We start from the raw sequence: 15,255 nt of genomic DNA, 5'->3' as shown, positions 1-15,255 counted from the left end.
AGGTTTCCAGTTCAGTGTTGGATCCCAAGGTGAAATGCTGTTCAGGCCCTCTGCTTCTGGCTGGTGTCACCAGGGCCACACTTGACCTTGCTCAGGTGCCATGTGGTGCTGGGTATGGAACTAGCATTTTGATACCCAGTCCCTCATTTCAGTGAATTTTATCTTCAGTGTATTTTAAACAGATATTGATTATTTGATAACCCAGTTGTGGATGCCCTTCATAATCAACTTTTTTTTTTCTTTTTGGGTCACACCCAGCTAGGCACAGGGGTTACTCCTGGCTCTGTACTCAGGAATTACCCCTGGCGGTGCTCAGGGGACCATATGGGATGCTGGGAATCGAACTCGGGTCAGCCACATGCAAGGCAAACGCCCTACCCGCTGTGCTATTGCTTCAGGCCCATAATCAACTTTTAAAAATTGAAATTATGGGCTGCAGAGATAGTACTGTGGGTATGAGTTTGCCTTGGCAGTTGACCTGGGTTTAGTCCTTAGTAAGGATATGATCACCTGAGCAATGCCAGGGGTGATCCCTGAGCACTGATGGGTGTGGTCCAAAATAAAAAACCCAAAACTGAATCCTCAGAAACTGAACTTTGTCGTTGAGTAATGTTCTTCCAGTGACTTTTTATTATAGGTAGGATGGGGGAGAGGGAGAGAGAGAGGGCTTCCCAAGTGGTGCCTCTCCTTCAGTATTGGGGGGGACCACATGGTGCTGGGAACAGAAACAGAGTTTAAGGTGAATAAAATGCTATCCTTGCTGTTTGGGTGATCTCCCCCCTCCTCCCCCCCGTTTTGTTTTTGGGCTACACTGTATAGTGCTTAAGGCTTTTGTCTCTGTGCTCAGGGATCACTTCATGGGCTTGGGGGACGGTGTATTGTGCCAGGAGTTGAACCAATAATCAGTAGCCTAATAAGACAAGTGCCTTATCTGCTGCACTCTTTCTCCTGCCCCAGTCCTTGCTCTGCAGCGTTTAGGGGGTCTCATAAGAGACACACATCGAAAATACATTTTTAGAATTATGGGCATAGGTTTCTGTTAGCTCCTTAATTCTTTATTTTCCTTCACTGTCACTATTATGCATGTACTAATAGGGCCATACCTGGAAGTGCTCCAGGGCTACTCAGCTTCTTGCTTGGGGGAGAGGGTTACTCCTAGTGGTACTGTGGGTTCATATAGTGCCAGGGATTGAACCCAGGCCTTGGCCATTCTTTGCATGTGTTCAACCTGTTCTGTCTCTCTGGCCTCTATACTGTGACCGAACGTCAGAGAAAAAAATTGATTTTGCTTGAAGAGGAGTTTGTGTGTTCTGTGTATATCACATTTATGTTTACCAGAAATCTAAACCAGGGCCTTGTCTCTGAAAGCAGAGGGTTCTCCCCTCCCCACCTCGCCTTCCCTTCCCACCTTTCTCCCTTCCTTTCCCCTCCCCTCTCCTTTTCTTTCCTTTTTTTTCTTTTCCTATAATTTAAAATATTTTATTTGATGAGGTTACCCAGTAAGTAAAAAAATTATTTTTATTGCTTTCTCTTCCTCCTCTTTGTTTATGTTATGGGTTGGAGTGTCCTCATTGCTGTGGTGCGCCCAGAGAGCTTTTTTCATAAATAGTCTTGAAAACTAAGACTGAATAGCACTGTCACAGTAGCACTGTCCTCCCGTTGTTCATCGATTTGCTCGAGCAGGCCCAGTAATGTCTCCATTGTGAGATTTCTGTTACTGTGTTTGGCATATCAAATACGTCATGGGTAGCTTGCCAGGCTTTGCTGTGTGGGCGAGATACTCTCGGTAGCTTGCCGGGCTCTCCAAGAGGGGCAGAAGAATCAAACCCGGCTCGGCCAGGCTGGCTGTGCGCAAGGCAAACACCTTACCGCTATGCTATCACTCTAGCCCAAGACCTGAATAAGTATGGGTTTTTTCTTCATCTTATTTCCCCCTGTACTTTTTTTTTTTGCTTTTGGGTAACACATGACAACCATGAGGGCTTATTCCTGGCTCTGTGCCCAGTGATAACTCTTGGCAATCCCTAGCATCATCTTGGGTTTTTGTTTCTTTTTTTTTTCTTTTTTGGGTCACACCCAGCAATGCTCAGCTATGCTTAGGAGTTTCTCCTAGCTCTCTGCACTTGGGAATTACTCCTGGCGGTGCTCTGCGGATCATATGAAATGCATAGATTTAACCGGGTCAGCTGTGTGCAAGGCAAACACCCCTACCCACTGTACTATCACTCTGGCCCTTAACATCATCTTTTAAACTTTCATTTTTAGGAGCAGCAAATGTTGTTCAGTGGTAGAGTAACTGATTTACATGTGTGAGGACTTGAATTCAATTCCCATCAATGCAAAAGTCAACAAAAGTAAAAATAAAATTAAGTATTTAGGTGCTGGAGCAATAGTACAGCAGGTAGGGCACTTGCCTTGCACACTCCCAGCCTGGGTTTCATTCTGGCATCCCATATGATTTCCCAAGCACTACCAGGAGTATGTTCCTAAGTGTAGAGCCAGGGGTAACTTCTGAATACCACCAGGTATGGTCCCAGAATAGAAAAATAAATGTTTATTACTCCTTAATAGACATGTGAGTTGATTTTTTAAAATTTATTTTTATTGAATCATCATGAGATACACAGTTACAAAGTTGTTCATGATTGGGTTTCAATCATATAGTGTTCCAACACCTGTCACTTAACCAGTGTACATTTACCACCAGTGCGTTGATTTTTTTTTAAATAGCAGTTTGTTTTCATATTTATACATGATTATGGTAGGTGATCTATTGAACAAAAAACTATTTGTTTCTGTCACATTGCATCATGTTGTGCTTTTCTAAAAGCAGTGAGAGCTATTTTTATTGCCCTGCCTAATAATGATAAGGTGGCCACTGTGGAGATCTGGCCTGTGTCATTGGCTACTCCCTGTTGATTCTTATTCTGTGACTGCTCTGGTCCCTGCTTTGTTGGGAAAGTAGATGAAGTGATATGACTATTCTTAACTAATGATGACTCTCCAACCTTAAATTTGTTTTTTTTCCCCAAAAGTTTTTGTTGATCACCTGTGATTAATTTCAAATTAAGATATCTTTTTATTTCTCTCATACCATTTCAAGGTAAAGGCCCTCCCGTTGATCGTCGATTTGCTCGAGTGGGCCCAGTAACGTCTCCATTGGAGACTTTGTTGTTACTGTGTTTGGCATATCGAATTCTCTCGGTAGCTTGCCGGGCTCTCCGAGAGGGGCGGAGGAATCGAACTCGGGTCGGCCATGTTGGCTGCTTGTAAGGCAAACGCCCTACCCGCTGTGCTAAGAGCCCGGCAAGCTACCGAGAGTATTCAATATGCCAAACACAGTAACAACAAAGTCTCCAATGGAGACATTACTGGGCCCGCTCGAGCAAATTGACGATCAACGGGAGGGCCTTTACCTTTACCTTTACCATTTCAAGACTAATTAGGTCCCCCTTTTTTGTTGGTTTGCATTATTTTGGCCCCATTTGACAAGTAATCCAGTAAGTGGAAATAAGTTACTGCTGAGATATATGTCCTCCATTTTTAAGACCTAGTAGTTTATAGGATGCTGATACATGTACAGCTAACTGCAGTACAGGTCAAACTATTGTTAAGATAGTACAGATGATGTGTTCGGAATAGCACTTAGAAATTGTGAAAAAGAATCACAGTAAAGGTGATGGTTGATGTGGAGCATACTTTTAATATGCTTTTAAAGACTTGATGAATAAAGAGAGGGAAATGAAGAACTGGTTAATGAAGAGCATGTCAGTAAGTGTATTATAAACAGTAAGAAAATGGATATGTTTATTAAATAGCAGATGGCGCTATGTGACTTAAATAGAGACCTTCCATAGAAAATAGGAACATTGTGTGGTAGGGCTAGGGCTGGTTCTAGGATTATGAAGCCTTGAGATTACACACAAAAAATTGGATATATAAGAAAAATTGGCAACTGGAATTCTTATAAATCAGTTGGGAAGTTTTGCTGGTGTTCAGGATGCTTCCCAGTTACCTCTTTTTTTTTTTTTTTTTTTTTTTTGCTTTTTGAGTCACATCCAGTGATGCACAGGGGTTACTCCTGGCGGTGCTTGGGGACCACCTGGGATGCTGGAAATCGAATCCAGGTTGGCCATGTGCAAGGCAAATGCCCTACCCACTGTGCTATTGCTCCAGTCCCTTACCTCTATCCCTTAAGGAGGCTGGAGAGAAAACTAAATGGGCTGGAGCCCATGTTTTTTTTTGTTTTGTTTTTGCTTTTTGGGTCACACCCAGTGATGCACAGGGGTTACTCCTGGCTCTGTACTCAGGAATTACTCCAGGCGGTGCTTGGGGGACCATATGGGATGCCAAGGATCGAACCCAGGTCGGCCATGTGCAAGGCAATGCCCTACCTGCTGTGCTAGTTCTCTGGCCCCTGGAGCCCATGTTTTATATATAGGAGGCCTAGATTTGATCTCTGGCACCTCAAGATCCCTAGAGTACAAAACCAGGAGTAGTTCCTGAGCACTGCTGGGTGTGGTCCCAAAACAAAGATTTTGAAGCAGATCAGCATGGAAAGCAAAAGCTGTAAAATTGAAGTTTTTTTCCCTCTTTTGGTTTTTGGGCCACACCTGGCGTTGCTCAGGGGTTATCCAGGCTCTGCAGTCAGGACTAGATGGGATGAGGGCCCCTTGTCAGCCTTGTGCAAGACTAGAGCCCTACCTCTTAACGCTTTCTCTTCAGCCTTCAAGATTTTTTGGTTTATTAGAACCATGCTTTGGTTTCTGGTGTTTTCTGACTCTCTTCAGCCTAATCCCAGATCTTATTCCCAACTCATTTACAAGTAACTTGCTTTTTCTGGTTCTTGTTTTTGTTGTCTGTTAAGGTAAGAGAGTTGGACCCTATATTATTTGAATGTTGTTCAGAAATAAAATAGAACAAATAACTTGTAGAGATCTCAAGAGAGAAGTAGTTTTTGGTCAGGTATATGTAAATTCTGATTTTTGTTTTAGTTTTGACTGATGGAATGAATATATGTGATGAACAGTAATGAACAGTAAAGTTAAAAGTTTGTAAAGTTATAAAAGTACTTTCTCTTAAAATTTGGGAATGTTAGGTATTGAGAATCATCTTAAGATTCACTATTTTTTAAGAAAGATTTACTTGAAGATTAGCTTTTAAGGATGGTTATAGCAGACATGTTAAGTGCTGTGTCATTGTCATCCATTTCTTGTTTTGGCCCACATAGCCAGACTTCAGCAGACATCATGATGTTTGTATCACATGGCTAATAGTGGGAGGTATCTAGTGTAGATTATTCTTCTTGGAGAAGTCAATTTAAATTCACTTGGGCAGAATAGTGGCAAGCAGGTTCCTGTTTAGAGCTCTCAAGTGCCTTCAGTCAGGACTAAACAGACTACAGTTTCTTAAAGTAAGTAAACTTTCAGCCTTGTGCTGCTGCAAAATTTTATATATGTGAATGTGTGTGCATGTGTATACAGTGCTTTTATATTTAGAAGACAAGTGCTCCCTAACATGGTAATCGGACAAGGTAATCGGGCTCTTGTTTTAGGGTCTACATAGATGTAAAATGTATCAGTGTGCACTTTCATTTAGGAATGTAGTTGGGTGATGGCCTCTGCCGTTCTAACTCTTAAGGGCAGCTCTCCTGTTGCTAATCCTATGATGAACAGAACAAAGCGTAGTTCTTAGTTACCAACAAAACCCAGAAGAGTCTGGAAATCCCATCAGTGTATAGTAGTGCAGCTGTTGTCCTTGAAGTATAGGAAGGCACCTGGGTGTGGGCCTTAAATATATTCTACAGGGAGTTTGGAGTTTGACTAGTCACAGTGTTTCTGAGTTGGCTGTAGTCAGGCTGGTTCTCTCAAGAGCAGAAATAAACTTGAAATTTAATCATGAATAACTTTGTAATTTCATGGTAACTTAAAAAAATTAAAAAGAAATTATAAATCAAGAATTTCTAGTTAATAAATTAAAAGCAGAAGAGTCAACAAGTAAGGTTCAACCTGATATGTAATAGGCCTTTGCAAGACAGTTTTTCAAACATTTTTGAAGAATAAAGTCACCATTTAGTAACTGAAAGCCTCGTACGCAAACTTAAAACATCTGCTGTTGAATATGAAGTCTTTGTAACGCAGGCTATACCTCTAACCATGTCACATTCTGATGGACTGTTTAGATGGGATTCCTCCAAGTCTGAGAACAAGCACTGCATTTTGGCTTCCAGCACTCTCACTAGAGTCTTAGGATAGCAGTTTAGTGTTGGCTTCAGAATTCTGTCATTGCATTAGACTAAAGCAAAACCTATACAAGAAAATATAAGCCATTATATATTTACAGTCCTGGGTCTTGGCTCTAACCCACTCTTCTGCCCACCGATCTGCAATAAAAACAGGATACAAATATAAATCATAAGGAAATTTAAGTGTTATATCAGCTTCTACAGTTAAGAATTGATAATAGTATGTATTAAACTGGTTATTTGGAACTCAGAATGCACTTCCCTCAGATAATTTTGTGTCTAAAATTTCCCAGGATGCTGGGAAAAAATTTTTTCTTTAAAAAAATTTGGGGGGTAGGGCAAAAGGGGGCCTTCTCAGTGGTGCCGGGGCCTGGCCATCAGGGCTACATTCTGTGGTGCTCAGGGGTCTTTGCAGTACTTGTAATCAAACACAGGGCCTTGGGAGGCATGTCTTCTCTCACTCTTGTGCTCTCTTCCTGCTGCTTCTTTACATCTGAAACTGTCCAGAAGCACTATTTTGAATGGCTTGCCTTTGCTATTGCAATATCTTTCTTTATTTCTTACCTCTCTCTACTTAAAACATTTTAAAAATATGTTATTTGGGGCTTTGGGGCACAAATTGGTTGGTGCTAAGGGATTACTTTTGGCTTTGTACTCAGGAATTACTCCTGGCAGGCTCGGGGAACCCTATAGGATACTGGGAATTGAACCTGGGTTGGCTGCATGCAAAACAAGTGCCCCCTACCTGCTGTATACCCATAAGTGCTTGGGTGATAGTAAAAGAATGGGGGGAGGGTTGGGGGAGGGCACTCGTGGTGATATAGGGCTAAGAGTTTCATGAATCAGGCCTGAAGGTGCTGGGAGTCCAACATAGCATACCTGGTTGTGCTACGGGGATATGCTGTGCCAGGGAAATGAACTTAGGGTACAACTTGGGTGTCATGTTATGAGATGTGGCAGGTACTATTTTGCCATTGTTCTGTTTTCTGGATCCCAAATACAGTTGTACAGTTATTTACCCTCCTCTCCCCCTCCCCGCCCCCCAATTATTATGAAGACCATACTCAGTGATGCTAGATCTCTGGGTGATGAACAGTTTTTACTTTTTGAATTTTGGGGCCAAACCTGGGAGTGCTCAATGGGCTACTACCAGCCTGGTGCTTCAAGGTTGCCCCGATGGTGCAGGGAGATGATGTAGTGCTTAAAATTGAACTTAGGGCTTCTGAATGCAAAGCATGAACACGAGCCCTTTGAGCCATCTCCCCAGCTCTGAATTTTATACATTTTTGTTTGATCTTGCTTTTTGGTTTTCAGGGGCTACTCCTGGCTCAGTGCTTAAGAGTGACCATATGTTGTGCTGAGGATTGAATCCACATCTCCTGCATATAAAATATGAGGCCAATTTTTTGAGCTATTTTTTGGAGGGTTCAAAAAGAGGTGTGGGCAACCACAAATGAATTTTGACACGTTTGGCAAGTATGATAGAATGAAATGAGAATATTGTGAAAGTGGCTTCACATGTTCTTGAGTATTAGGCTTTTGTTCTTCCTTTTCATGAGTTTCCATCCTCTGCTTCAGTTCTAGAATGACATTTTTGATGAGGGTGAATTGGGGAGGATATAAGGGAAAAGGCTGTAACAGGACATTCATAAGCTATCTAGTCAATCTTTCATCAGATAAACACAGATCTCAAGTGTATGTATGACTATATCAAAGACTGACCCAAAATTTCAGGACAACTTCTTATTGCATAAAAAGTTGCCCTTGGGGGCTGGAGAGATTTTACAGCAAGTAGGACACTTGCCTCGCATGAGACTAACTTGGGTTTGATCCCTAGCACTACTCATCTCCCAACCTCACCAGGAGTGATCTCTAATTTCAGTCAGGAGTAAGTGTGAGCACAACCTGGTATGATCAAAAACCCAAACCAAAACAAAAAGTTGTCCATACTGTGTATTTAAACTTGATTTGAACACTAATGTGTACATATGGAACTTGGAAAAGGAATTTGAGTTTGAGAACTAGTAAACCATACAGTAGAGGTGGTTATGACCTCATATATTCTCTCTTTTTTTTTTTTTGCCAGGTTACTCCTGGCTCTGCACTCAGGAGTTACTCCTGGCGGTGCTCAGGGGACCATATGGAATGCTGGGAATCGAACCCTGGTTGGTTGTGTGCAAGGCAAACGCCTTACCTGCTGTGCTTTCTCTCCAGCCCCAATGACCTCATATATTCTTATTTAGTCTTTATATTCTTATTTATTCTTTATGAGCACATTGCTATTAATAGTGAGAGAATATAGTCAAGAGATCTAGAGTCTAGTCTGTGCTTTATCATCATATCATATTGATTCCTCTTGCGTTACTTTACCTATTTTTAAAACCTTTCTTACTATATAGTTTCACTTCACTTATCATCAGAATGAAAGACCAGATGTTCAAAGTGCTGTGGTTGTAAACTTTGTTCTGTAGTACCCTGTTAAATAATATGGAGTCTTTTTTTCTGGCAGAGTGCTGTCAAGTGTCCTTTGATGTTTGTTATTCAAAAATGGCTGGAGTTTTTCTAGTCAAGATACACTCAAGCTGAGTACTGTGTACTATGATTTTTTTCAGTCTTCCCTCTGCTGTAAATTTTTTTTTGCCTTTTAATAAATCTGAATTGTAGTTACAATCAAAAGTGCTTGAAATATAAAATAGACAAGGAGAATTTGTGTTGTTTTTAACTTAAGCAGGTGAAACAATTCTAAGTAGCTTATAGAATAATCAACTTTAGGAACTATTCAACATACTGCTCTCATTTTACAGATTAGGGAACTCAGCCCCGGAAGGTGACTCACTCATAGCCATAGTGAGATTCAAATTAAACCAGTGCTTCAGTGATAATAGAAATTCTACCCAGCTTTCTTTTCTTGCTTCCTCTTAACAAATCCATTTGAATTCAACATTCTCTTTATACAAATAGAAGAGGAAATGTATGAATAGTGAGAATTTTTTTTGGATGAGGGTGTATTTTGGGGTACACCTGGTGGTGTTCAGGGCTTACTTCTAAGTTTGCTTAGGGATCACTCCTGGCAGTGCTTGGGCGACCATATGTCCTGCCAGAGCTGCTTGTAAGGAAAGCACCTTACTCAGTGTATAGTCTCTACAGGCTTGAGAGAGAATTATTTTAGTTCGATGCTTATCATTCAGAGTGTTTAAAAAAAATTTTTTTTTTAGAATTCAAATTTGAGATTAGCACTCTTTTTTTTATGTGTTGAATATACACCTTAAAGTATGACTAAACATTAAGTGAGTATAAATGATTTTTTGGTTTATTTTTGTTTTGGGGCCCCACCTGACAGTCAGTACTCAGGCTTCTAAGCTCTGTTCTTAGGGACCACTCCTGACATACTCGAATTATGTGGGGTGCCAGGGATTGAACCCGGATCAGCCACATATAAGGCATCAAAGTACTTACCCACTGTACTGTATCTCCAACCAACCCATAAATGATTTTTTATTAAAATCATTATGGAAAACTTTCAGAAGCAATTTAACAAATTAGTAGGAAAGAATTACTATAAATTGAATAACTCTTGATTTATTGAAAACTAGACCTTTCTTACTAGTGTAATGATAATGCACCATTTTCACTCCCAGTATAACACTGGGATTGCCTTTTCATAGGGTCATTTCCTATAACTAGTTTCCATGTATTTAAACTCATATTTCTGGGAGCAAGAGTGATTGTACTGCGGATAGGGCTTTTGCCTTGCACGTGATTGACCGGGTTTGATCCCTAGCATCCCTTATGTTCCCGCAGGACTGCCAGGAGTAGTTCCTGAATGCAAAACCGGCATAACCTCTGAGCATCCGGGGTGTGGCCCAACATCCCCCAAATAAAAATAAATATCATACTTCTATTTATAAATGGTGACGATAATAGCGAAACTGTTGAATGCAGACATGGGTCATTGGCTTGGTGTGTGCTCAGTCTAGTGACCTTAGTGTTTTCCGGTCATATATATATATTTTTTTTCATTTTTTTGGTTCTGGGTTCATACACAATGGTTCTTAGGGTTCACTCTGGCAGAGCTTGGGGAACTATAGGTGGTGTTGGGATTGAACTTGGGTTGACTCTATGCAAAGCAGGCACCTTATCCTTATCTTTAGTATCCACTGTACTATCTTTCTGTCCCCACTTAGTTTTATAATATTCTTTTAAAAAAGAAAAAACTATTTAAATACCGTGGTTTACAAAATTGTTTATAAATATAGTTGTTTCAGGCATTCAGTGTTCTAACACCCATCCCACCACCAGTGTGATCTTCCTTCCACCATTGTTCCCAGTTTCCTACCCAACTGCGAGACTGCCTCCTTGGAAGGCACAAAAGAAATTTTGAAAATATTTCTTGTTAAATAAAATGGCAAGTGAAATTATCAAAAAAATAGTTCAGTAAAAGAAAATTTGTGAAAATTGTTACATCTTACAATTAAAGTTATTGTCTGAAGATTTATTGAGCTGTTTGTTGCTAGTTGAGCTTTGTTATTATTTTTGCTTATTGAGCTTAGTTGGCTTCTATGCTACTTCCCCATCTACTTTATTGTGCTCCTACTGGACTGTCAGTTTTATGGAATTTGGAGGTGCCACACTCCAGGAGCTCTAGAATTGGGACAATTCCCGCCTCCCCTCCCCCCATACACATACTGCCTTTTCCTTAAGGGGCCCCAGAGTTTTCAACCTGGAGACTGGTGTTCTCATGAGTTTCATTGCCTTGGCTTGGTATCTCTTCCGAGATTCAGTGTGAAGCTGTGAAACTGGGCCATTTACATGGTGGCAGCTGTGGAATGTCAGTTTTATATTTGTCTATTAATTTTACCTCTTTAGATTAAATTTAAATTGCTATTCATGGTCTGTGAACCACATGCCAGCTCAGGAAATGGTTTGGGAGAGTAGTGGAGGAGGGAAAGGATTACAATAGAATAAAAATGATTTAATCTCACTTAGATAAATGATGTTTAAAGTATGTTACTTGGGACTAGAGAGGTCAAAGACTGAGTATGCATGTGGACTGGGTTCTGTGCCTGCAGTGCCTGCTTCTACTGCCCTCCCTCAAGCAATGCGAGGTATGGCACCAAAAAACGTGAACAACAAATATGTATACACACACACACATATAAGCATATATATGTATATATAGAGCCAGTTTTGTCTGTTTTTACCTGTGTCCTAAATTAGGAGAAGTTTGAGTAGGTTTTGTTGTTACAATTATATATTTCAGGGAAAAACAATCTACTGGACACTTACATTGTTACAGATGGCATCAGCATAAAAGTCCTTTCAAGTTCTCTTTCACTGAAATTTAATTACAGGCATCCTTTGGGGTTTATAACTTAGTTTTCCATGGCTATTACAATAGAAAAGAAAAGAAAAAGCACTTACATTTCTTGGAAACTTTTGAATTAGAATTTATCAGACCTTTAAAAAGCTAATTTTTCAGGATTTTCCCTGGCAGAATTTCTTTTCGGGGGTTGGGGGTGTGGAAGACATACTCTACAGTGCTCAGGAACCACTCTCGACTTGGTGCTAAGGAACTACATGCAGTGCTGGGTGTTGAACCAGGGCTGGCTACTTGTAAGTCAAATATCTTGTTCACTGTACTATCTGACCCCACTGAGAAGATCTTTTTTTTTTTTTTTCTTTTTGGGTCACACCTGGCGATGCTCAGGGGTTAAAATCCTGGTTCTGCACTCAGGAATTACTCCTGGCGGTGCTCAGAGGACCGTATGGGATGCCGGGGATTGAACCCAGGTCGGCCACATGCAAGACAAATGCCCTACCTGCTGTACTATTACTCCAGCACCACACTGATAATATCTTGAGTGGCAACAGTACTTTATTTTAAAAGTTGCTCAGGTCATACTTAGACTAGAAATTTACATTTATGTGTTATAGCTGGATAACACAAGAATTACTCTGTACTAATGACTGATAGGAACTTCCAGTCATTCAAATATTTATAGCAGTTGAAATTATATTTGAGCCCTTGCATGCTGATTTCAGTTGTTATTTTAGTATGAAATGACGCTTGCTGCTAGACAACAGGCTAATCCTGTTACAGGATTTATACCTCCAACCACTAAAGAATGCATTCCATTTTCAGCAGTTTTTGTCACCAGTTCCACATTGGGTAAACCCTGGTTTTTGTTGATCAAGCAGAGTGTTGGGTGGGGTAGGGGTAGTAGCAACTCCAGACAAGGCCACAGTCTCTTAGAGTTCTTACCCGCAGCTCAGATTTCAAGAATTAAAAACTTCTCTATTTGTTTTCTGCAATTTTTTTTTATTTCTAGTACCTTCAAAGGGCTGATTTTGACAATTTGTCCTATTTTTATTTAAAATTAATATTTAATATTATTTTAAATGTAACCTGCATTGCATGTGTGAAAACCCAGGTTTGATTCCTAGCATGACAAAAAAAGAAAAACTAAAAATTTTTGTTTTCCTTGTCATTGTTGATTTGCTCGAGCGGGCCCAGTAACGTCTCCATTGGAGACTTTGTTGTTACTGTGTCTGGCATATCGAATACTCTCGGTAGCTTGCCGGGCTCTCCGAGAGGGGCGGAGGAATTGAACTCGGATCGGCCATGTTGGCCGCTTGTAAGGCAAATGCCCTACCCGCTGTGCTATCCCTCCAGTCATTGTTAGTGGGTGTGATGTCTGGAGCTTGTACAGATTTGATTGCAGTAACCAGAAATAACCTAGTGGTTTTCAGGGGCCATATGCAGTGCCAGAAATTGCAAGTGCCTTACCTGCTATACCCTCTCTCTGGCCCACATCAATGGCTTTTCTTATTTGATGTTTGTAAGACAAATGAACTTAAACAAATTTTTAGGATTATAAGGGACAGTTTATGGCATCAAACATTTAGCTTTGGAAAAAAGAAGCTACAAATGAATCATTAGTGATGCACAGTCATTCTTTAGGAGTCAGCTTTTATTAAATTTAGTAGTGTAATGGCTGGATTTGTTTTGGGGCCACATGAGACCATGTTCAGAAGGCCTTATTCCTGACTCTGAACTCAGGGATCTCTCCTGGTGGGGCTCAGGGAACCTTATGGGGTGCCGGGAGTTGAATTTTGCAACGCAAGTGCCCTACCTGCTGTACTATTGCTCCATCCCAAGAAATATAACTTTAAACCTTTCACTTGAGTGACTTATGTGGAAAAAAATAAGTCATTGATTTAGAAATTCTTGGTTTTCAAAGGTTATTTGTAAGTACACTTATAGAAGTGGTTTATGATACTGTTAAATATACTTTTTATTCATACATCATTTCAATACCATACCCATCACCGTAGTGTCTCCTCCACCAATGGCCCAAGGCCCCCTAATAGCTACCACCAGCCCCATATAAACTCAGTTCTGTGGACAAAATCTCCAGTTCCAATGACTTTGACTGTTTGTTCTTCCCGTACTGTCTTCTTTTAATCTCACATATGAAAGAGAGGATATATATGTGTATGTATATATTTTTTAATTGTGAAGTTGGTGACACCCACACACATAGATGAGTAGAGTTAAACTCCGGGAATTCCATAGATTTGTAAATCAGTAATAAGTTGATAAAATATTCTTTAAAAACTGAATATTTTTATAGGTATGATTTTTAAAAATACCATTAATTATTCTGTGATAATTCATTTAAAAATGCATGAAATAGTCCCACAAATGTAAAATTTAGTAAGAGAATTAAAATTTTAAGGGTAAAAATCTGAATTTTAAGGCCTATTAAAGTGTGAAAGTATGTTTTATCCTAAGAAAGGGAATATTAGCTTTATATTAGGAAACATTATAGATACTGTTTAAGTATCTGCATTAATGAGTCAAACAAAACACTGTCCTCTCGTTGTTCATCGATTTGCTTGAGCGGGCCTGAGCAATAGCACAGTGGTAGGGCATTTGCCTTGCGTGCAGCCAGTCCGGCCAAGCTGGGTTTGATTCCTCCACCCCTCTCGGAGAGCCCGGCAAGCTACCAAGAGTATCTCGCCTGCATGGCAAAGCCTGACAAGCTACCCTTGACATATTCGATATGCCAAACACAGTAATAACAACAAATTAATAAGAGATTGTAACAAAAATATGAATGTGAAAAAAAAACCCAATCAGACATAAAACATTTAACATAGTTGAAACATCTACCCGTTGCTGAAAATGTATAAAATCCCTGGCATGCTAGGAGTAAGCAAACCTTTCTTAGAGGGCATTCATAATTACCGTAAGTGAATGCTATACTCAGTGTCTAGTTGTACTTCATCATATTTCTCTTCCTGTTCTTCAGGGACTTGATGATTTATATATTGTTATCTTGAAATACATCCATACTTCTGGTGTGCTGTTCAATTTTTAAAATTTCAGATGTATGTCCATATTATGTTTTCTAGAGGTTTTTACTATTTCATCTTGGACTACTCAGTCTTTTTCATAGCTGCATAGATCTTCTACTGATTTTTTAAAATATCACCCACTATACATCATAATTTGTCATTTCTGATACTTTTCTCATTTTAGCTGTCATTCTTTATAGTACTTTGCTAGCTACCTGTGCAATTGTTTCTTTGAACTCATTCAGCAGACTCATATGGTTTCATCATAGTCATTCTCTGAGAATTTAGAGCTGGTTGGTGCTGATTGAGCATTTTGTGTTCAGTTACTGAACTTGGTGGGCTTCTACAAGTCTTTACCATTGGATTTTCTATGTTTTTGCTCTACTGGGGGTCGGGGTAGGGTGTGAATCTTTGTAGTCAGCCTCTCTGGGCCTTTGAGGGTTCAAGTGGTAGTTTTTTCTTCCCTGCGTGTCTTCATCTAGTTACAGGAAGTACAACTGTGAATAGTGTGAGACTTGATGAGTAGAGCTGTAGTATCAGTTGATGTGGTGGAGGTGAGGTGGGATGTGGAGGCTGCCCGGACCTGGCCAGAAGGGAGGGGAATCTGCCTTGGTTCCAAAAAAGCTCTGTAGAGGTTAATTTTACCTGGG

The 15,255-nt window shown here is 40.2% G+C and overlaps 1 protein-coding gene across 1 annotated transcript in view; it reads left to right on the top strand.

The window, feature by feature from the left end:
• MAP4 (microtubule associated protein 4) overlaps positions 1–15,255 on the top strand; it is a 166,785-nt gene that overhangs the window by 43,724 nt on the left and 107,806 nt on the right.

The sequence above is a fragment of the Sorex fumeus genome, unplaced genomic scaffold (genome assembly GCF_029834395.1).
Source record: "Sorex fumeus unplaced genomic scaffold, SorFum_2.1 ptg000072l, whole genome shotgun sequence".
Taxonomy (NCBI): Eukaryota; Metazoa; Chordata; class Mammalia; order Eulipotyphla; family Soricidae; genus Sorex; species Sorex fumeus.
This window is presented reverse-complemented; position numbering and strand designations above follow the sequence as displayed.